Source organism: Sapajus apella, unplaced genomic scaffold (assembly GCF_009761245.1).
Source record: "Sapajus apella isolate SASKATOON/1434 unplaced genomic scaffold, GSC_monkey_1.0 scaffold66, whole genome shotgun sequence".
NCBI lineage: Eukaryota > Metazoa > Chordata > Mammalia > Primates > Cebidae > Sapajus > Sapajus apella.
In genome coordinates, this window is record NW_022437006.1 from 4,795,520 (window position 1) to 4,820,658 (window position 25,139).

General features: G+C 36.7%; 1 protein-coding gene across 2 annotated transcripts in view; it reads left to right on the forward strand.

Annotated features, from left to right (window-relative positions):
• The first annotated feature begins 396 nt into the window (after positions 1–396).
• The window catches only part of CNTN1 (contactin 1), a 367,550-nt gene continuing 342,807 nt past the window's right edge, over positions 397–25,139 (forward strand). For both annotated transcript variants that reach the window (XM_032248343.1, XM_032248347.1), the window contains exon 1: positions 397–563. The gene's annotated coding sequence lies outside the window, so the exon portion shown is untranslated. The remainder of the gene's footprint in view (positions 564–25,139) is intronic.

The window sequence follows — 25,139 nt, forward strand, 5'->3', positions numbered from 1 at the left end:
TTTCCACGTAAGTATTTTATTTCCTAATCGAAGCTCATTCTTCTCTATGAGGCGCTGCCCTGATATTTTCGCCTGACAAATCTCCCAGAGCAGATGGTCCCTTCAGGGAAGCTCTGGAAAGTGCTGGGTGTTTGGTCATGCCTGGCCCCTCCCTCCCTCTTGGGGCCTCAAATGACAAGTCATCAAACCAGTTTCCCTCCTGCACGGGGTCTTTGATCCAGTAGCAGCAGGTTTGGGTTCCAGGCACTGCAGAGACCCTTTGCAGTTGGGTTTAGCAGCTACCCAAGTCAGCAGCCTGCGCTGGTCCTGGGGGTGAGAGTGATATCCTTGTTGTCCAATCAGAGACGCAGGCTTCACTGCGGTCCCCGCCCCACTTTCCCCGCTGACCCAATAACGGCCCTTAAAGGCCGGGCTTCTGCTGTCAAGTAGCCAGGGTGGGCTCCGCCGAGGCGAGGAGGGGCGCTGGTGGGGAGATGCGCTCCCAGGTGTTTGCAGTGGAAGTGGGAAACCTGTAGGGTATGGTCCAGCTGTGCCGCACCGAGGTGAGCAGGAGCAGGGAACAGGTAGGAGGCAGGACTTTTCCTTCTTTGCAGATAAAATAAAGAATGCGCATTTCCATGCTGTTGCTTCCCTTCCCCCAGCCCCGCCCCGCCCTCGTCACCCCCAAATCTCCTGTGGTCGCTGCAGCTCTCTCTGTGAAGTACGGCGCTGGAGAGACTGGGGGGGAGGTGGCTGGGGTGCGGGGAAGCAGGGGTGCGGGATGCCGGAGACCGGGGGTGCCGGGCAGGGCAGGACGGCAGTGCCCTAGGAGAGGGCTCCGAGCCCGAGGTCAACTTTCCTCTCCGAGGCTGCGGCCGCCAGCGCCGGGAAATCGCCCCGGGGATGCCATGTCTCCTTGACTGGGGAGGGGTGGGGAAGCGGCGGGGGCTGCAGCCCGGGGCCAGCCAGCCGTTCTTCGGCTCCCGACGCCTGCCCGCACCTGCCCATCTTCGCCATCCCACCTGGGCGCTTGGCTAGCCCATCCCCGAAAACCTAGAAGCGGTTGCAGAGACTGGAGGAAGGGAGTTGTTTGTCCCCTGGCCCCTCTGTTAAGATCTAGCTCCCTTCAGGAGAGGGGGGTGGGGAAGAATCCCTGCAACTCGAAGGGCACGTTCCGATTAATTACATCTCCGCTGAGAAGGCACCTGCCCTCAATCTGCGGCAGGTGGGAGGGGAGAGACCGCGGAGCCGCTGCCTCTTCCCTCCTAGCCCGGCGCTGTCCACTAGAACCACCTTCACACCTAGCTTCTGAAAGGTGGGTTTGGCTTCAGGGATTCCCAGGGAGTCAAGTGACTGTGCCCGGATGGGCTCCGAGCGGCTGCGAGGCTGCCTCCCTGGGTGACCGCATCTGGGTAGTAGGTGTTGGCTCAGTGCCGGTTCCTGCTGGAGTCAGATTGCTGGGAGCAGTAGGCATAAGAATTGCAGAGAAATCCGACGCTGCATCGCCCTCCGGGACTGATGACAGCCTGCTTTGAAAATCCCTGAAAAATTGGGATGATAAGAACGAGGGAGAGGGGAGAGCTGTGACCTTTCCTTATTTATTTATTTATTTATTTTCATGCTAGACCGGGCATGGGCATTCGTACGTGTGCTTGTGTGCACATCTCCAAGGTGGAGCTATATATAGCTCCTGCATACCCAGCCCGGCTTCCCTGCTGCTGAGCCGGCTGCCTTGGCCTTCTCAAGCAATCTGGAAGCACTGAGTGGGAGGGGCAAAAGGGAATCCAATTCTCCATTGGGGGAAAAGCCGGAGAAGAGGGATTCAGACTGCTGAAACCCTGCGTGAAATACTGTTTTTCTAACTCACGTAAAGATCAATATTTCGTATTTCATATTTTCGATATTTCATGTTTTCAATATGTCATATTTCATGTTTTCAAAACGTGCCACTGTGATCATTTCGCCGCATTTTTTCGTTTCTAAGTGTACATATGAACGGAACCTTACCAGCCCAAAGTGAAACACAAATCAAATTAATACATGCCGTATCTGGGATATTTTCTTAGATATTATCAGCATAATGGTTTAGTTATTTGGTAGTAAATTTATTTGAGTGATAACTTACAGCTAACAGCATCTGGGGATCTGGAAATGGATCCACCTACTTTCCAGGACTAAGGAACTGTTAGAACCCTTTCAGGGGTAGATTTGATGCATTTCATTGTACATATTTTACTTGTGGACCTGATATTTAAATTTGTCGCATCTATTTGTACTACATGAACTTTCTTTTATAGATAGATATATGTGTATTTATTTTTGCCGTTCCCCAGAATTATTTATTCCTGGTGACAACCTTTCTATTTTCACAGATGAAGAAACTAAGATTCAGAGGACGCAAGTGATTGGTTTAAAGTCTTCTGAAAACTTAAACTCTAATATTCCATCAACCTGCTGTGTAATTATACCGCATAGCAGTTTCCCTTAAATAGAATATTTTTTTAGCTTCCCACGATTTTTGGTCCTGGCAACAAAATGTGGCCAGTGTTGACACCAGGAACAATATAAACCAAGTTTATTTAGTTATATTCTGACATATATCCCTACAAAATTTAATTGTGTTTTTAGAACAAAATTCTAACTTGCCAAGTCATTTTGATGATAAATGATTTAATCTACCAAATTACCATCACAGGCAGTGGGAGTTAGCTTTTAATTTTGCTCTGCAACTTCCTAATGATCTGATTTGGAGCAAGTTAATTAAACTCTGAGAATCTGTTTCTTCATCTTCAAAAGGAATTTTATAGCATTAAATTTTCAGATTGCTATGAGGGTCCCATAACATGTACGCATGTTTCTATCATGGGGATGGGTACATAGTGGGTCATTAATAAATAGGGCTACTGGTAATCATAACAATACATTGGTATGTATCAACTAAATGGATTTTAAAATTCATGGTTTTAACGATGATCACTCCACTTTGGGATCTCTAGTAGATTACTTTCACTCGAAAACTTATTCATACTTAGTCTTCATTTGTATGGCTGATTTGTTTTCTAATTAGGAAGAACTTCGAAGAAAAAGACTATGCTTAGAATATTTTTGTATACCCCACTACATTGAACACAATCCTATAATAAGTAGCCTTAAAGACTCTTGTTCAGGAAGCATCATCCTAAGAAACTGGATGTGTGCTGTAATGACTTGGGGATAAGTTTTTGGTAGAAGGCTATGCATTGGGAGGAAACTTCCTTTGGCTTTATGATCCTCTCCATGAGGAGTAATGGATGACATAAAGTGTTTCTAAATCCTACCATAGAATGATTCAGTCTTCCAGTAGGGGTTATGTCTGTGTACTGGGTCTCCATATCCTCGTATCTTGTGTCCTTTGAGACCAACTAGAAATAGCTGAAATAGACAATTCATATTTCTGCCTATAAAATATGCCCTGTAATTGCCTTATTCCAAAAAAATCAACAAGTGTTTTGATTTCCGTCTACTTCTACATGTAAATTGGCCGTGGTCTGTGTCAAATCCCACAACCTATTCTAACTCACCAGTAAGCTCCTCCTCCTCAATTCCAGTATTTGTTTTCTTTTTATCAGTGTATTACCCATTGTTATCTTCTGACCTGCCATTTTTCATATTGTCCATCTTCTGCTTGAAATTTTGCTCCTTGACACCACAATGCTCTGGTACACTTTTTTCTTAATTTTTCTAACTTTACTTTCTTTGTCTCCCTTTTATCTTCTCTTTCTACTTCTAGCTTTCAAGCAAATCTCCCAAATTGATGACAGTTTATCTTATTGAAAGTAAAGTTGTCCTTCTGCGTTTCCATCCCTAATCTCCATCCCATTAGCCATTTCCTTTACACTTATTCTACTGGCTAAGAGCACAGACTTTGGGAGGAAGCCTGCAGGTGTTGATATCTATGTATCATGATGCAGTTAAGTAAACAACAGCAAGCCAATTAGGGATTATTATTGCACCTATGTGGGAGGATTTTGTGATTTTTAAAATATTAAACAAGGTAATGCATGTTAAACATTCAAAATAGGTTTTGGCCCGTGGTAATTACTCATAAAGAATAATAGAAGTGGTGTTATAGCAATTGTAATGGACAAGGTGAAAACCGGTTTTGCTTTTTCCCCATCAATAGGCATCATTCCTAAACTGGGTTTTATCAATGGAGGTGACAACTTTACAGGCTTTCTGTTTGTGGTCAGCTACTTTTTAAGACTTTCTTTCCTCTCTCTCCAAGACTTCACCATATATTCAATAATTAATTCATTTTAATTTTCAACTCTACTTTGTATTTTTCTCTGCTTATTCCAGTGCTGGTTTCATCTGGCACCGCATGCTTGGATTAGTGCAGTAGGCAGGTTATCAAATCTTCCAGTGTATACGTTTATCTGCTTTAAGATACCACAAATTATTGGTATAATGTGTTTTCAGCGTTAATTAATGCTTCCACTTTGCTTTGAATCTTTCACTGTCCTTTAGTTCAAATATTAAAGAGCACGGACTTTGGAGCAGGAGACTCCGGTTCAACTCCTGACAACAGGACTTATCAGTTGTGTGTCTTTGGAAATGTAGCAGCAGGAGAATTGATGGGGCATTATTTCACTTTGATGATATGAGTGTCCTACTGTGTAATATTCCATTCAAAAGTCTATCTTTTTAATATTAAATTAAAAATAAAATTATTATAAGGAAATCTAGCAACATTAAAGAAAAATTGGAAATAAAGAAAAATCCATCATATTCCACAACACCAAGAGATCTTATTTCAGTCTTCCATCTTATTTCTATTAAAATAAGTAGGTATTTTTCAATTATAGATTTGAATTTATAGTGAACATTCATTTTTGTATTTAGCTTTTGTAACTTAAGATACCATAAACATTTATTCATTTCATTTAATATCTTTCCTAGCCATGTTTTTATGGCTGTCAATATTCTATCATAGATCTTTAGATTGTTTTCAGTTTTCCAGAGTCATGAAAATGAACCTATATATGACATTAATATTTGGATTTTTGACCATTTCTTTACGACAGCCTCTTAGAAGTTACCCAGGCAAAAGTGTAACTGTTTTTAGCCTCATAACGCTTACTGCCAAATTGCTTCCCCCAAAATGTATGCACAGATTTATACTCTACCAGTGGGTGTACCAGTTTGGCCACACTCTTGTTAACATTTGGTATTATTTTTAAAAATTGGGATCATTATGATAGCATGAATTGTGTATCTGGTTATTCTGAGTTATATTTCTATGATTTTGGATGAGTTCAAAATGTTATATTTGTTCTTTATATTTCTTAATTTGTGAATTTCATTTGACTATTGGCGTGTTCATATTTTCTTCATGTAATACGAAATCTGTGGTATACTGCAAAAATTTTCTTCACCTTGTTCTTTGCATTTTAAAAAATGTTTTCTGACATGCAGAAATTTATAGCTTTACTATAGTTTATAAATATTTGCAGTAGTGTTTCTTTGTAGTTTTCAGGCTCAAAAAACTTTCTGCCCCTTCACGGGGAACTGAGTATAAAAACAACATGTGATGGTGCTGCTGCTGAACTTCTTTCCCCCTTTGAAGCGGATTCTGGCTTATGTGTATCATATGTATATCCCAGTGTGAAATGGCTCCTGGGGACACATAAAACACACTCAGTCTATTAAGATCCTATTATTCTTTAGGCAGCTCTCCCACGAAGTGAATAGTACCTTAATTCTTTCTGAGCTACTATGGTCCATTTCAAAAGAGCCACAGGGCAAAATGCACTATGTAAGATATTAATGGCCAGGTTACTCAGCCAGAGCAGGGCACTTTGTTTGTACAATTATCTGAATGACTCAGGCATTAAATCTTCTTCTGCCAGGATTATCCAGATGGTCCTTAATTCACTAGATAATTGTTCGCCCCTGTACTTGATTTTGATGGTGTAGACCTGAGCATGTCATCCCTTTTCCTGCACTGTTTTGTTACTGCTCTAAATGCTTAGGGCTGGTTGTATTAGTTTCTTTTATGAGAGGCAGGTTGCCTGGTTCTTCAGAGCATAGGTGTTAAGAGTTATGCAGAGCTTTGCGTGAAACTAGCCCAGCCAGCTACTAGCAGTGTGATTTGAGGGAAGCCACTTAAATCTTCTTACAACCTTGTTTTCTGTGTAAGAAACTGATATTCAGAGTTTAAAGTCCCTATTTCCATCCCCTCTCTCGTACTCGCCTTCTCCTAAGTATGTTCTATGTTTTAAAGTTGTCTTTCTAGAAACAATCTCATATTCTTCCTCTGCTGAAAATTTTTTGATGTAGTTCCCAGTTTCTTCCATTAATAAGATGGCTGAAGGCTTCTGCATTGCACTTAAAGTCCTTTATTAAATGGTACCTGGTAACTTCTCTAACTTCATTTTCTCATTAATCAAATATCTTCCATCTCTAGTCTCCCACAACGTCAATCACACTCAACTGTTCTCCTCCTCCTAACTCATCTTGTTTTCTCTTTTCTCTGAACACCCTCCCATGTTCCCCTAATTCTATGTTTTCTTGTTGCTTTTAACTGACCTAAGCTTTTTATGCCTTGGGTCAGGTGCCACCATTTCTTGGAGGACTTTCCTGTATTTCCAGTCTTAAATTTTGAATCCCATAGAGACCTGCAGATATCCTTGCCTTAACACTTACCATACTACATTGTACTGATTGTTTATCTCTTTTCCCCACTCTAAGTCCTTGAGGATAGAGATCGTATGTTATTTTTCTTTGTGTCTGATAGAGGACTTGACCTTAAGTTGATACTTAATAAGTATTTCCTGAAAAAATGAATAAAAGAAGGTTAAGACTAAATTAGTTTTTAGGATTTCAGCAAATGCAGGATTCATATCTTTTTACCCTGGAAACCACTTAATAAAAACTAAAAACTATGTCAATTTTCACAGTATTTCAAAAATTAACTTCTTGCTTTTGTTGAATCATACAGGATAAATAAAAGGGAAGTTTTTTTTTTTTTTATATGAGGAATTTTATAATGAAAATCATGTCTAGGTCAGCCAATAATTCCAAATTGATAAATCAGTAGGTAAATATCTTTTAAATAATTCTGCATTTTAAAATGAAAGAGGAGTGTATAGTTACATGGATAATGTAGATGTATAAATTTAGCTGTGTTGGAATTAAATAATGGCAAAGTTAATTTCACTTTTCTTTATTTAATAGAAGGTCTTCCATTGGTGTCAACTCTAGTAGTTACAAGGTGTGGTCACATGCATAGACTTTTTAATCCTTTGCAATAGTTTTTAAAGTTAGATGCAAAGGCATGGTTATCCACATTTACAGATGAAAAACAAGCTTTCAGAGAAGTAAGTGATTTGCCCACAATTACATATTAGTGGCAAATCTGGACAAGTAAGATGATGTTGCTCATAGTTGAGTGTCCCATGTGTTATGCTTGGCCCAGAACATTTCACTGAGAGATGACTGCCACCATTTTGTCTAGGTTAAGGACAAAAATATTGATAATAATAATCACCTGAAAGTCCTGAGCAATCTAGTAAAAATGTATTGCATTATTACCTATTAGCGTTTTTACTTTGATTTTTAGTAATCTGAGAAGAAACCAGCTGACAGGAGTTTTTGTTTTAAACATATTTTAGTTTTAGTTAACTGAACACACACACCCCATATTATCCTTTTTTTTTTGGTTTTGAAGTATATGTCTTTTATATTTGGTGACAACTGCAGTGCTTTTTCCCTTTTTTTTTTTAACGTGAATTATTAAATTATTTTTTCTGGATTTCTTAATTTAGTAGATAATATTCAACTTTAGTCTTCAATTTTTGGCTTAGCATGTATTCTGTGTAGTCTTGGAGAGCCAGCTGGGTCAAAAGTGATTTTTGGGAAATAGTGCAAGTGCTGAAAAAGAAACTTATGAAAAGTAGGTGGGTTCTTAGCTAGAAGGGTGATTTATCCTACTTTGAAAATTACAAACACTTAGATAAAAGACCGATTTGTAAAATTGGACTTGTGCAAATGTCTTCTCTGTAATTACACCTCAATTATTAAGAACCACTTATTGAACACTTACTCTGTGTTGAGCATTTTAAAAAACGTGTTGCTTGTGACACCTCAAAACTTTACAAAACCAGTGAAGAGGCTTTTCAAAAGTTCATTATTCCCATTTTGTAAATCAGAGAAGTTAGTGAGAACTTAATGCATGGAGAGGCTAGTATTCACTCCAGTTTGTCTGACTCTGAAGCCCAAGTTTTTAATTCAGCACCTACCCCCAAGCCCCATTGTACCTGGTTTTAGTATTTTGTGAGTCACAGTTTAAAACTCTGCTATTCTAAGTGACCTGAATCTATCCCTAGACCCTCAAATAAATTTGGTATTAACACAAGGAATTAAATCATTCTAAATTTGCATATGTTTTATTTATGAATGTCTTATTAATATCTTTCACTACAGTAATTTACATGCTGCAGTTTCCCAAGCATGAATTGGACCATTACAATGTGTCATTAAATATGACTCTAATGGGTCAGTCATTAGAATTTTGATGCAAGCACCAGAAGTTTTGATATATTTCTGTCCTAATTTTGCTTTCTAACATCTCAAAACATAAACAGTAATTCTCTCCTAAGGCTTCTAATCTGATAGTATTTAATTGTCATGGTTACTAAAAGTACAGATTTGCTAACTGTAACAGACAAGATGAATATTATAAGCAATATTTGTAATATTCTAGCTTGAAATTCAAGTTGTTTACTGTATCAGAATTTTATCAGATCAAACTTTCCTTAGTAAATTATTTTTATATATTAAATGCAGTGTAATTTAATTTAAAATATTTGTAAATGCCTAATGGATTAACTTTATTTTTCTTTTGGTTTACTTATGTTATTTTGGAGAGCGTAACAACTTTCTGATTACTTGAAAATTAACTTAGTTTCTCTAAAAACGTTAATTTCAAATTTTGGTTTATGCACAAGTTGACTGGTACGGAACCTAAGACATCTTCTTTTAGTAAAACAGAGTATTATTATATTCTTTATTTTTCCCTTTTTAATTAAAGAATAGCAGAAATACAGAAAACATTTGGCTCAATGAGCTAAACAAAATATTCATACCTTTGAAATCAGCACTCAGTTCAGAAGGAAGGACCTTGTCAGCACTGATACCCCATTTTCAGCCCCACTTAATCACTATCACCTTACTCTTCTCCAAAGGTAGCTTCTGACTAATAAAACTGTAGGATAGTTTTAGCTGTTTTTGAAATCTGCATAAATGGAATCATGAAGTATGCATTTTTGTATCAGAGTTTTTTTTTTTTTTTTTTTTTTTCCTCCAGAGACAAGGTCTTGCTCTGTTGCCCAGGCTGTTCTCAAACTCCTGGCCTCAAGCGCCCCTCCCTGCTCAGCCTCCCAAAGTACTGAAATTACAAGCATAAGCCATAGTGCCCAGCCCAGATTCCTTTTGTTCAAAATTTTTTGTGAGCTGTGTCAATATTCTTACATGTAACAATAATTTATTTTCATTGCACTGTAGAATTCCATTGAATAAATGCCCCCAAAATGTACATATTTATTCTGCTGTCGAATACCTGGGTTGTTTCCAGTTTTGTATAATTACTAATAGTTCTCCTATAAATATTCATTATTGTAGTTGTTTTATTTATATATTTATTTATTTATTTGAGACTGAGCTTTGCTCTGTTGCCCAGGCTGAAGTGCCGTGGCGCCATCTTGGCTCACTGCAACCTTTACCTCCTGGGCTCATGTGATTCTCCGCCTCCGTCTCCCAAGTACCTGGGACTATAGGTGTGTGCCAACATGCCCAGCTAATTGCTTTTTTGTATTTTTATTAGAGACAAGGTTTCACTATGTTGGGTAGGCTGATCTTAAACTTGTAACTTCAGGTGATCCACTGCCTTGGCCTCCCAAAGTGCTGGGAATACAGGCATAAGCCACCATGCCCGGCCTGTATTTGTCATTTATCATACATGCATATGCATTTTTGTTGGGATTACAGTATATGTAAGATTAAAATTGCTGAGTCATAGACTACGCTTAGCTATAATGTCAGTAGAAATTGCAAATTTTTCTGAAGTGGCTTTGCAAATTTCCAGTCTAGTTTGCAATGAATGAGATGGCCAGTTGTTGACTGTGCATGTGGGCAGGTGAGTGTCTAATTATGGTTTTAGTTTACATTTCTTTCATTAATAAGTTGAATATCTTTTCATATGTGATTTTTTTCCATTTGGCTATCTTGTTTCAAAGTGTTTGTTCAAAAGTTTTGTCTATTTTATTATTGAGTTATCTCTGATGGATTTGTATGAGGTTCTTTATAAATCCTGATTTTGAGAATATTTGCAAATATCTTCTTTCATTGTGATTTTTTTTACTACTCTTTTAATGTTATATTATGTCAAAAGATGTTCTCAATTTTAATGAAGTGCACCATTAGGGTCTTGGTTAATAAATCTTTGTTTACTATAATATCATGGAGATATTTTTCTTCTAGAAACTGTATTGTTTTACATTTCACCTGGAGTTGGTTTTTGTGTGTGATTTGAGTTTTGGTTTCGTATTTACATGGGCATAAAGTTGATCCAGAACCATTTATTAGAAAGTCTGTCCTTTCCCTACATTTTGGCAGTATACCTCTCTTATAAGTCAAGCATCCATGTATAGGAAAATCTGTTTTTGGACTTTCTATTCTGTTTTGCTTTTTTGTCTTTTGCATACAGTCTTAATTAATATATTTATGTACACTTGTTTGTTTGTTTATTTGAGACAGGGTCTTGCTCTGTTGCCCAGGCTGGAATGCAGTAGTGTGATCACAGCTCACTGCAGCCTTGATCTCCTGGGCTCATGCTATCTTCTCATTTCAGCCTTGCAAGTAGCTGGGACTACAGACAAGCACCACCACATCCAGCTCTCTCTCTATATATATGATATAGAGCTGCACACACACACACACACACACACATGGAGAGATGGGGTTTTGCTTTGTTGCATAGGTTTGTCTTGAACTTCTGGCCTCAAGCAGTCCTCCTGTCTTGGCCTCCCAAAATGCTGTGATTACAGGCATGAGGCACCACACAAGGCACACACAGCATATTTAAAATAGGTTTTATATTTGCTAGAGTAGGTCTTCCAGCTTCATTATTCTTCTTAAAGTTTATCTTGAATTACTGACTCTTTGCTTTTCTATGTAGATATCAAAATCAACTAATTTCCACAGAATTTCTGTGTGAATTTTGATTAGGATGTCATTGAATTTATAAATAAATTTGAGGATAATTGGTCAATATTTGGGTCTCAAGACTCAAATATATGAACATGGCCTACATGCCACTTCATATTTTAAAATTTCTCTAAAGGACATTTAAAATTTCACTTGTAAAAATCTTACACATCTTTTGTTAAATTTATTCTTAGGTATTTGTCCTTTCATACTATTGAAAGTACTATAATTTCTAAATTTTAGTTTCTAACTCTTGGTAGTGAACAGAAGTAGAATTGATTGTTGCAATGTTGACTTACATAAAGTTGTAAACTCACTTATTAATACTAATAATTCCTCTGTTGATTCTTTTTAATTTTCTAGGTATTTAATAATCATCTGAGTTAATATCTTCCTTTCTATTCCTTATAACTTCTTAAAATTAATACCTTATTGTATTAACTAGGATCTCTAATGCAATGCTGACTAGAATTGGTTATTTTTGACATCCTTATCTCATTCCTGATCTCAGAAAAATTTCTTAACATTTTTCATAAGTATTATATTTTTCAAAGGTAAACTTTATTGGGGTAAGAGAGTTCCTTATTTCTATTTGTTAAAATTTTTAAATTTTTCTATATTTTAAAATTGAGATGACTGTAATTTTTTTGCTGATATAAGTTAGTGCAATGAATTGTATTGATTAATATTCCCATGTTAAAATTCTGAAATTAACTTGTTCATGATGTGCATATTACTCATTATGCATGTTGCTGAATTAGGTTTTATAATGTTTTATTTTGAATTTTTCAGCTGTGTTTTTCTTATTGTTTTGTAATTTTTTTTGTCTTGCAATATTTTTTGTCAGGCTTCTGTGTCAACTTTATGCTGGATGAACTCATGAAATGAGTTGGAATATATTTCCCTTATTTCTATTGTGGCAAGAGTCTGTGGACGATGCATGTTATTTCTTTCTTAAATATTTTGCACAATCTACTGATGAAGTCCTTTGGCCCTAGCATTTCCTTTGAGGCAGAATTTTAAATTAAGAGCTCAAGTACTTTAAGATTTATGAGTCTATACATATTTTCTAATTATCATTTTATCTTTTTTGGTAAATTGTATTTTTTTAGATTTGTCCATATGAATTTTCAAATTTATTAAGAATTTTTTTTTTTTTTTTGAGATGAGTTTTGCTCTTGTTGCCCAGGCTGGAGTGCAGTGGTATGACCTTGGCTCATTGCAGGCTCCACCTTCCAGGTTCAAGCAATTCTCCTGCCTCAGCCTCCTGAGTAGCTGGGATTTTATGGTATGCACCACCACATCCAGGTAATTTTGTATTTTTAGTAGAGATGGGGTTTCACCGAGTTGGTCAGGCTGGTCGTGAACTCCTGACCTCAGGTAATCCACCGGCCGCAGCCTCCCAGAGTGCTGTGATTACAGGCATGAGCCACCATGCCCAGCCCAAAATTGCATTAGACTATCTACAGAGTTCTGTCACTTCCTTTTATCTTGGACAACTTCTTTCCACATATTAATAGTGCTAACACATTCTTTTCAGCGCTTGCCTAGTATCCCTTTGCATAAAACACTATTTATTTATGTCTCATTGTTGGAACTTTGGGTTGTTTCCAATGTTTTTTAAAAAAGAGTGCTACAGAAGCATTACATGTAGTTTTGTATATTCCTGGGAATATGTCTCTAAGATATTTCCAGAATAAAATTGCTAGCCAAGAGGTAAATATATATATATATATTTTTTTCACAGATTATTAATATTACCAAGTTGCCCTTTAAAGAGACTGTAGTAATTTATAGTCCTAGAAACATGAATAAGAATGTCTGCTTTTGCATATTCTCACTAGTACTATTACCAGTCTTTCAAATATGTTTGGATTTTGTATTTCCAAATCAAATTATTACTGAAAAAAATAATATACATGAAGCACAGCTGTGTGCTAAAGAGATCATAAAACATAAAATTTGGTATTTCCCTATAGACTAAATTTTGCTATTTTATATAAAAATATTTCAGTTATTTTTGGAATTGGAAAACATTTCAGTTTATTTAAGTAGATCCTAAGTTGTTTTATAAAATTCAAATGCTAAACTTCCCCTGATTTCATTGTTACTTTTAGTATTACAGCTTTTCAATGGATAAAAATTTAAATCTATATTCTGGCACTTAGTAGATATGCAATTTTGGAAAATTTACTCAGTTTCTCTTGAGTGCCTTCATTTTCTGAAGTGATTAAAATAGATATGGAAGTTAAGTTTGCTGTATTGTCCCTCATCTAGTTGTTTTCCAGGTCTGATTTAGGCAATTAGGCTCCTTAGGCAGGTGTCTGTTTCACACTGACCTATTTATGACCCTTTCAGAGCTGCTCATTCTTCAGTAAGAAGAGTTTCCAGACATGAAAAGGGACCCGTTTCCTATGACTAATTTACACAGTAGTCTCTTCTGCTAGCTAGAAATTGAAAGAAGTGATGTGAATAATATTTCCTTCTTTGTGAATAATATTTCCTTCTTTCTTTCACTCATATTGTTGGTGAGAGGAGGGAAAGGGAGTGAGAGAGAGAAAGAGAGAGAGAGGAAGAGAACAGAAACACAGATCTACCATGTGGTAGACATTACATTAGGGCTGGAGATATAGTAAAGATTAAGTGAGACTTTTTCTTGCCTTCAAGACTCTTCTAAGCTAAGAGTGTAAAATGGATAGAAAGGAATTCAAAACTGCGAATGGGCACTTTGATGCAAGGATAACCAACATGCTAGGTAAGTGTACTGTGCAGAGGACAAGTAAAGACCTGGAAGCAAAGAACAGCATGACTGCTTCAAATAACAAAAAGAAATAAAGAAATATAGCATAGTATAAATTATATGGTAGCAAGACATGTGGCTGAAGAGCAGATAAAGAAAGTTTCTTTAAAGTGTTTAAGCATATATCTTATTTTTGGAGCAATGTTTCAAAGAAAGGCAGTGATTAATCAGATTTCAATATTTTTTGGGATTTAATGAAGTAAGAGAAAGACACTAGATATGAAAGGACTTTGAATTCAAAATGTTAATGAAAATAAGTCTAGATTTGAAACAGCTTATCTAGATCATTCTTTTTTTTAAGTTATTTTGCTATAAACACTTTTCTCACACGCATGTATCAAACAGCTTTTGCTGATGTATTTTAACTTTTTTTTATTGTACTTTAGATTCTGGGGTACATGTGCAGATCATGCAAAATCATTGCATAGGTACATTAATGACAAGGTGGTTTGCTGCCACCATACCCCATCACCTATACCTGACATTTCTCCTCCCATTATCCCTTCCACCCTCCCTCCCACTATCCCTCCGCAGTCCCCTGCAACAATGGACCCCAGTGCGTGATGCTCCCTTCCCTGTGTCCATGTGTTCTCATTGTTCAACACCCACCTGTGAGTGAGAACATGTGGTATTTTATTTTCTGTTCTTGTGTGAGTTTGCTGAGAATGATGGTTTCCAGATTCATCCATGTTCCTACAAAGGACACAGACTCATCATTTTTTATGGCTGCATAGTATTCCATGGTGTATATGTGCCACATTTTCTTTGTCCAATCTATCATTGATGAGCATTTGGGTTGGTTCCAGGTCTTTGCTATTGTAACAGTACCTCGAGGAACATGCGTGTGCTTGTGTCTTTATAACAGAATGATTTATAGTCCTTTGGGTATATACTCAGTAATGGGATTGCTGGGTCAAATGGAATTTCTATTTCTAGATCCTTAAGGAATCGCCACACTGTCTTCCACAATGGTTGGACTAATTTACACTCCCACCAACAGTGTAAAAGTGATCCTATTTCTCCACATCCTCTCCAGCATCTGTTGTCTCCAGATTTTTTAATGATTGCCATTCTAACTAGTGTGAGATGGTATCTCAGTGTGGTTTTGATTTGCATTTCTCTAATGACCAGTGATGATGAGCATTTTTTCATATGTTTGTTGGCTTCATATGTCTTTTTTTGAAAACTGTCTGTTCATATCCTTTGCCCACTTTTGAATGGGTTTGTTTGTTTTTTTCCTGTAAATCTGTTTTAGCTCTTTGTAGATTCTGGATATTAGCCCTTAGTCAGATGGGTAGAATGCAAAAATGTTTTCCCATTCTGTTGGTTGCCGGTTCACTCTAATAGTTGCTTCTTTTGCTGTGCAGAAACTCTGAAGTTTAATTATATCCCATTTGTCTATTTTGGATTTTTTGCCATTGCTTTTGGTGTTTTAGTCATGAAGTCCTTACTTATGCCTATGTCATGGATGGTTCTGCCTAGGTTTTCTTCTAGGGTTTTTATGGTGTTAGGTCTTATGTTTGAGTCCTTAATCTATCTGGAGTTAATTTTAGTGTAAGGTGTTAGGAAGGGGTCCAGTTTCTGCTTTTTGCACATTGCTAGCCAATTTTCCCAACACTGTTTATTAAACAGGGAATTCTTTCCCCATTGCTTGTTTTTGTCAGGTTTGTCAAAGATTAGATGGTTGTTGATGTGTGGTGTTGCTCCAGAGGCCTCTATTCTGTTGCATTGGTCTATGTCTCTGTTTTGATACCAGTACCATGCTATTTTGATTACTATTGCCTTGTAGTATAGCTTCAAGTCTGGCAGCATGATGCCGCCAGCTTTTTCTTTTTGCTTAGGATTGTCTCGGCTATGTGGGCTCTTTTTTGGTTCCATAGGAAATTTAAAGTTTTTCCAGTTCTGTGAAGAAGATCATTGGTAGCTTGATGGGGATAGTGTTGAATCTGTGAATTACTTTGGGCAGCATGGCCATTTTCACAATATTGATTCTTCCTAACCCTGAGCATGGAATGTTTTTCCATCTGTTTGTGTCTTGTCTTATTTCCTTGAGCAGTGGTTTGTAGTTCTCCTGGAAGAGGTCTTTTACCTCCTTTGTTAATTGCATTCCTAGGTATTTTATTCTTTATTTCTTTTATTAATAAAAGGTATTCTTATATTTCTATATAAAGAATACCCTTTATTTCTTTTTCTTGCCTGACTGCTCTGACTAAAACTTCCAGTACTACATTGAATAAGAGTCGTAAGAGAGGGCATCCTTGTCTAGTGCCTGATTTCAAAAGGAATGCTTCTAATTTTTGCCTTTTCAGTATGATATTGGCAGTGGGTTTTTCGTAAATAGCTAAATGGTTTTGAAAAATTGGCAAGTCCATACTCTCCAAATAATTTTTTAAAAAGACCTAGTAGTAATTTCATTACTGACTTCATCTTGCTGTTAGGCATGTTATGAAAACTCCCTTTGAGTAGTTAAGAAAAGATAATTAAACACAGAGTCATAGTTTTTCATCTTCATCCTTTTCACAGCTTCTTGGATTTCACAGTTTCTTTCTTGATTTTGGCTAAGACACGTATCTTTTTAAAAGGCATAAAAGCTAACAGATGTCCTAGACTTAGGATTTCATCCCTAGCTGTGGCTTAGAATACTGCCTTTCTTATTTTTATAAACATGTACAATTTCCTGTTTGTATACACTCATATCTGCTATGGGATATAAGAAATAGTCATTTACAATGTGACTAAATCACTAAAGAAAAGATGTACAGTAAAACTCAAATTTTAAATGTATTTCAAACTGATGGTTTCTATAAAATGCCATTCCCTGGAACTTCTTATGCCTAACATCACCAGACTGAGAATTTTTTTTGTCTTATTTATTTTTATAATGGGTAAAGTGATTAGTTGTAAAGAGGAAAAATGCCATTATTACTGACCTAAGCGATTTTGTTAGTTATTCTGAAATGTGCTTAGAGAATCATTGCTCAGCATGTGAAAAACTTATTTTTGCAATAAAATCCCTCTATTTTCGAATACTCTGATAACATTATATATTGAGAAGTCACAAAGATTTACTGATATATAGCAAGTGTAATTTCTTCTTTGTTTTTTCACTTTCTGTCTCTTTTTAGAGCCTTTAGTGTTCTGGGAAGTGTCATGCCAAGGTATATTGACAATACTTGTCCTTTTTCGAATGTCCCAAAACAGTGATATTTCTCAAAGCTAGTGATTGCCTATTATTTGATTCATTAGAGAATTACAATTTGTCAGCCCACCCTCCAGGATTTTGTTTCATCCAGAGAATATTTTCCTTCATAATTGCTTTCAGTGTTCTTTGACTTGACACCAGTATTTGAATCCTGATGAGTTATTTCTGCTTCGTGTTTGCCATAGACCTTCTGCTCAGTTTACATATACTTATATAATTTATTTATCATAAAATTCCTTGTGTTTGAGGTGGGGTAAGTGCTGTTGATGATGGGTGGTAATAGAGAATTATTCCATCTAAATAAGATCATAGTTTTTTTTTTTCAATATTTAATAACAGGTTTTAGACAGAGTTCTTGGCAAAAGCAACATCTGTTTTTTGCATTTTTTTTTTTAAAGATCGTGTTAGTCCATTTCTTGCATTGCTATAACCAATTACCGGAGACTGGGTGATTTATAAAGAAAAGAGGTTTAATTGGCTCATGGTTCTGCAGGCTGTACAGGAAGCATAATGCAGGCATTGCTTCTGAGGACACCTCAGGTAGCTTCCAATCATGATGGAAGGTAAAGAGGGAGCAGGCATCTCACATGGCAGGAGCAAGAGAGAGTGGTGGGGATGGGCTACACACTTAAATGACCAGATCTCACAGGAACTCACTCATTATCTTGAGAACAGCACCAGGGGATTGGTGCTAAACCATTCATGAGAAATCTACCCCCATGATCCAGTCATCTCCCACCAGGGCACACCTCCAACACTGGGTATTATGAATTAACATGAGGTTTGGGTGAGGACACAGATCCAAACCATAGCATTAGATACTTTAACCGGAGAGAAAACCTTGCCTGTGTCTTCACCGTATACCTGGTAAACATCTGCTCATTTTTCAAGATTCCCCTATGCCACCTTTTTCAGAAAGCTTCTCCTGGCCTGACTTCTCCCAGGCAGATTGACACCTCCCTAATATGTTCCCAGTGTACCTTGTATAAACTTGTGACATAGCCTCTCTAACACTTCATTGTCCATACTGACTTCCATGTCTCCCTTTCTTTACTAGATTCTAAGAGTTGAGAATATGTCTTTTCAATTTTTATTTTGAATCTTCAATGCCTAGAACACTACCTCAAATTTATAGGACCCCTCAAAACACAGTAATATTCTGGGTTTTTATTAAGTAAACAAAATATTTTAGAAATGTTCTTTTATAATAATAGTTCATATTCTGAAATGCCAGAGGAAAGTAATCTATTTATTAGCAGATGCCCAGACTATTTCTTCACTATTGGTAGATATGATGATGATAAAATATTTGCTCTATAACTAATATTTATAAGCACTGGCTGTTCTCAGTATTTACAGTTTATAAGAATTACCTGAGATTGTTAAAAAGGAGGACTCCTGACCCCCATCCCTACAGATTTTGGCTTAGTAGAGCTGATATATGACCCAGGAATCTGCATGTCTAGCAGTGTCTCTGTTGTTTCTCAGACAACATTCCAGAAACAAAAATTTTGGTCAACCTAAATGGAGTTAATGCTTGTGCTCCAGCAATACATACATATAAAGACACACAGGCACATACACACATGTACACGCATACACACCACACACGCGCGCGCGTGTGCGCGCGCGCACACACACACACACACACACACACTTCTGCTCAGACTAAGGCTACTGAATTGTTTTTAAATAGTTCAAGGATCACCACGATGCCAAAGCCATCACCATCACTTCTTTCTCTTACTCTGTTCACTGCTTTTCTCCTCTTCTTCTTTCGTTTCTATCATCTTTCTTCTTTTCTAACAAAGCGTGACTTTTTACAAACATTGCTAGCCAATCTGAGCATCCCTTTCCTTTCATGTTAAATACTAACTTATTTCAGTGCACAAAATGTTCTAATCTACTGTGCTTGTCCAGATACGTTTTTTGATGACTAATCATGGATGACTGATTTGTCTCTAAAGAATGTGTTTCATTTTGAGATGAAGAGGAAAATATGAAGAAAAAATATTTTGGAGTCTTCAGTTTCCTGGGTGGCTATTGGAAACATGGCTTATAGATTGCTAGTTTTAATGTAAGATATTTTTAGTCTACCAAATTCTCAACATGGTTGCAAAATGAAGCATAATTTATGTACAGACTAAGAGCAAAGGCCACTTGCTTTAATTTTTATATAACTATTAGCAAAAATCGATGCACTATTTTATAATATTTACTCTCCCAATGGTTTTTTATTCCTTGGTACTTTTCTCAAATACAAATTATCTAGAATTTTGAATATAATTTGAAGTTACATTTTCTTCCATTTGTTAAATTTTTCATTAGAGAGAAATTATGGTATATTACTCATACTATGCTTTTATTTTGGAAATCAAAATTGTACCAGTAAGACTTTGTATTAACATTTGTTCATTAACTATTGGGTTTCTGGAAAGCTGTAAGCATACCTTGGAGTTTTTGTGGGTTTAGTTCCAGACCACTGCAATAAGGCCAGTATTGCAATAAAAAGAGTCACACAAATTTGTTGATATTGCAATGCATATAAAAGTGATGTTTACACTATACTGTAGTCTATTAAGTGTGCAATAGCATTATGTCTAAGAAAATGTACACATCTTAATTAAAAAATACTTTGTTACTAAAACTGCTAATAATTGTCTGGGCTTTCAGTCAGTCATAATCTTTTTGCTGGGGGAGAGTCTTGCTTAGATGGTGATTTCTGAGGACTGATTTAGGATGGTGATTGCCAAGGCTGGGGTGGCTGTGGCAATTTCTAAAAAGATGCTGAAGTATGGGAAATCAGTTGACTCATCTGTAGTATGCAATGCTGGTTTATAGCATTTTACACACAGTAGAACTTCCTTCATAATTGGAATTCATCCTCTCAGATCTTGCTACTGCTTTATCCACTGAATTTATGTAATATTCTGAGGCCTTACTTGCCATTTCAACAATGTTCACAGCATCTTCAACAGGAGTAGATTCTATCTCAAGAAAACACTTTCATCTATAAGAAGTAACTCCTCTTGTGTCACAGATTTATCATGCGATTATAGCAATTTAGTCAAATCTGCAAGCTCCACTTCTATTTCTCCTGCTATTTCTACCACTTTTGCATTTATTTTCTCCACTGAAACACTAAACTCCTCAAATTCAACTTCTTCTAAACTCCTATTAATACTGATACTTTGATCTGACTTCCTCACATGAATCACAAATGTACTTAATGGCACCTAAAATAGTGAATTCTTTTCATAAGATTTTTAATTGACTTTTTCCCAGATCCATCAGAGGAATTACTATCTATGGCAGCTAAAATCTTATAAAAGGTATTTCCTAAATAAAAAAAACTTGAAAGTCAAAATTCCCTTTGATCCATGCCTGCAGAATGGATAGTATGTTAGCAGACATGAGAATAACAGCAGTCTCTTCATACATCTCCCCCAGTGCTCTTGGGTGACCAGGTGCATTGTCAAGGAGCAGTAATATTTTGAAGGATTGTCTTTTTTCTGAGCATTAGGTCTCAATAGTGGGCTTAAAATATTTAGTAAACCATGCTGTAAACAGAGTACTGTCATCCAGACTTTGTTGTTCTATTTATAGAGCACAGGGAGAGCAGTGTTAGCATAATTCTTAAGTGCCCCAGAATTTTCAGAATGGTAAATGAGCATTGGCTTCCAATTAAAGTCAGCAGCTGCATTAGCCACTAAGAAGAAAGTCAACCTGTCTTTTGAAACTTTGAAGTCAGCTGTTGACTTCTCCTTTTTGGCTCTGGAAGTCCTAGATAGATGGCATCTTTTTCCAGTATAAGGCTGTTTTGTTTACATTGAAATTATGTTGTTTAGTGTAGCCACCTTCATCAGGGAGCTTAGCTAGAGCTTCTGAAAAACTTGTTGCAGCTTTTATATCAGCGCTTCCTGGTCACTTTGCATTTTTATGTTATGGAGATAGCTTCTTTCCTTAAACCTCATGAACCAACCTCTGCTGCCTTCCAACTCTTCTTTTGGCATTCATAGAATGGAAGAGAGTCAAGTCAGGGCCTTGCTCTGGATTAGGCTTTGGCTTAAGGGAATGTTGGGGCTGATTTCACTTTCTATCAAAGCTACTCAAACTTTCTCCATTATCAGCAATAAGTCTGATTGTCTTTCTTATTTTTGTGTACACTAAAGTAGTACTTTTAATTTATTTCAAGACTTTTCCCTTTATATTCACAACTTGGCTATTTGTCCAGGAGCCCTAGGTTTTTGCTTAGCTTTCCACATGGCTTCCTTACTATTCTTAATAATTTTTAGCTTTTGATTTAAAGTAAGAGACATGGGACTCTTCCTTTCAATTGAACACTCAGACACCATTTTACCTGAGTTTTTCCCAGAATCATCAGAGGAATGGCAGCTAATGTCTTACTAGATCATACAAATCTTAGAGGCCATTGTAGAGTTATCTGAACTAATTTCAATATTGTTGTCTCGGGGAATGCGAAGGCCCAACAAGAAGGAGAAAGATGGGAGACTTACCCATTGGTGGAGCAGTCAGAATACCTGTTGATTACATATCAATTAAGTCTTACATAGGTGCAGTTCATGGCACCCCAAAACAATTACAGTGGTAAAATCAAAGATCACTGATCAGAGATCACCATAACAGATATAATGATAATAAAAAGTTGGAAATATTGTGAGACTTATGAAAAGATGACACAGAGATAAGAAGTGAGGTCATGCTGTTGGAAGAATGATACCAACAGACTTACTTGACATGAGGTTGCCACAAAACTTCAATTTGTAAACAAATGTAATATCTATGAAGTGCAATAAAGTGAAGTCCAATAAAATGGGGTGTATCTGTACTGATAAATTTTCACTGAATATGGAAATCTAATATCTGATCCACAGTGGTAGATGTGAACATAATGACTGGTACTCATGGTTTTTTGAGTACATACTTTTAAAACAATGTTACCAGTGTTATTACAAATAATATTTATTTATATTGTCCTCTATTTCTAAAAAGAATACTGCAAAACCGAGGAATTTCTTTCGGGTAGGTTGAGACAATCTTGCTGTTCTCAAGAATTTTATCTTTTAGATTTCATAGTATAATTCACACATAAGCTAGTTATTTCTATTTTTGAATTTTAAATTCAGCCTTTCTCCACATGCTTTTGGAACCTATTCTGGAAGAAGACACTAATATATTACTAAAAATATTACTCTGAGGTACAGTATCTTAGTTAAATTCAGCTTCACCTCAGCCTCTCTAGTTATATAGCTATCCTTTAAACCTGTCAGAGAGAGGAATCTCTTCTCTTTAATATTTCTAATCCCTCTACCAGTGTTGTGGATCTCAACTTTCCGTAACATGAAGGGAAATTTTCTCATGCTCATAAGCTTCCACTCCTGAAATTTTCAGTCTTTCCCGCTCAATTCTAGAATTCCTCTGCCTTCAAACTTTTGGGTTATGTCTCTCTATGAACTTTTCTAGCTATGTTTTTACTTCATTTTTCTTTTCCCTTTATAGAATTACTAGTCTATAGTTTCAAAATCTCTTCCACCCTATTTATTATAGAAAAAAGTAAAGCCAATTTTGGTCTAAGTCTTCTTTCTCCTCTTGGGTGCTAGATTACATCCCTTCACATTTTTAGGGACGTCACTGTATTCATTATCACTTCTTTCTTGTTTTATTTATTTATTTTTTTTACCTTACCCTTTCTATTGACTTCCTGATGTCAGCATTTATGCTTGCCTAATTCTTTATCTTAAAAATGATACAGAAGAAATTAAACAAATGAAAACGCTCTTTAAACTTTTGCACCCCCAACTAGTGATCATAGTCATTTCTCCCTCTTCTCTTTTGTAGCTAAATTTCTTTCTTTCTTTGTATCTTCTTCTTCTCCTCCTCCTCTTCTTCCTACTCTTATTCCTCCTCTTTTTTTTAGGAGACAGGTTCTTGCTCTGTCTCCCATACTGGAGTGTAGTGGTATAATTAATAGCTCACCAAAACTTCAAACTTCTGAGCTCAAGTGATCCTCCCACTTCAGCTTCCCAAGTAGCTGGGACTACAGGCACTTGCCATTATGCCTAGCCTATTATTTTTCTTGGTAGAGAAGGGGTCTCACTATGTTTGCTATGTTTCCCTGACTCTTCTCAAACTTCTGGCCTCAAGTGATTGTCTTGCCTCAGCCTCCCAAAGTGTTGGTATTATAAGAGTGAGCCACTGTGCCCAGCCCCAAATTTCTTTAAACATTCATCTATGCTTACTTCACAGTTCTTTGCCTTGAATTTACTTTATTACCTCTGAAATTGGTTTTTATTATTTAATTAAAGCTGCCCTTTACTAGGTCACTAAAATATCCTTCTTTCATAAATCGTATGAGTAATTTTCAGATGTTATCTTACTAGACATTTTATCAAAAATTAACACTGTTTAGTTTTCTTCTGGGAAAGATCTTTTGATAGTTTGGATTTATATTTCAGCAAATAATTATTTCTCTTCTATTCCTACTGTGATATAGCACACTCCCATATCAGTTGATGTTGTGCTAGGTCATCAGACTTTTTGTGCCCACTGTAATAGTAGTGGAAATGAACTAAGCAGAAGTTTCAAATGTCCATCTGCTATTTTTAAATTTTTTACTTAAAGACTAGTGTGATAGCAAGCCTTGGTTCCAATACCAAGATGAATGTGGAGAGATCTGAACAGAGTTGAATTCAAAACAAAGCTTAGAGCAAGCTGAATCAACCCTATAGCCTAAAGTGGAACAGGCCCAGTCAAACTGTGAACCCATGAGCAAGAAAAAAAAAATAAATGCTTGTTGTAATTTGGGGATGTTTATTTTGCAGCATTATTAGACAATAGCTGATTGATATAACTCAATTGCTAGAAATTTTAGAAAACCATCTTCTGGATTTTTCTTTTAAGTTTCAGGAACCATTGTAACATACTATAGTTTGGATGTTTATTCCTCCAAACCTCATGTTGAAATTTGATTCCAATGTTGGAAGTATAGCCTAATGGGAAGTGTTTGGGTCAGGTTGCCAGGAGGATCCTTCGTGAATGGCTTGCTGTCATCCTGTAGGTAATTTGGGGATGTGAGTTATTTCTTAATTCCCATGAGACCTCGTTGTTTAAAAAAAAGACCAGCACTTCTCTTCACACTCTTTCTTGTATTGCTATAAAAGAATACCAGAGGCTGTGTAATTTATAAAGAAAAGAGGTTTATTTGGCTCATGATTTTGCCAGCTGTACAAGAAAAACACTGCTAGCCTCTGCTTCTACCTCAGGAAGCTTCCAATCATGGTGAAAGGAGCAGGGGAGCTGACATCACATGGCAAGAGAAGAAGAAAGGGAAAGCAGAGGAGGTTCCAGGCTCTTTTCAACAACCAGTTCTCATAGGAACTAAGAATGAGAATTCACTCATTCCTGAGAGAATGCCACCAAACCATTCCAGAGAGGTTTGCCCCATGAACCAAACACCTCCCACCAGATCCCACCTCCAACACTGGGCATCAGATTTCAACGTGAGACTTGGCTGGGCCAAACAAACCATACCCAGGCCACTTATATGTTGATCCAACTTCTAAATCTTTAGCTTCAAACTTGACCCTGCACGCCTTGTCAAAAATGCATAGAACAAACTCCATTTGGTAGTTCCAAGAAGCACACCAAACTCAATTTCTTGAATATAGTGCCTCAACTGCACAATCTGTCTTGCATGCAACCAGCAGGAAAAGAAATCTGAAAAAGTTCTACACCATTAATATCATTACAAAAATTACTATGGCATAATTTACTGCATTTTTACCTTTAAATACATAATGTCATTTAATTATAACAACAGGCTTATGGGTTATATTACATTATTATCTCTGCTCAGCAGATAAGAAACATGAAACTCGATGAAATTACATAACC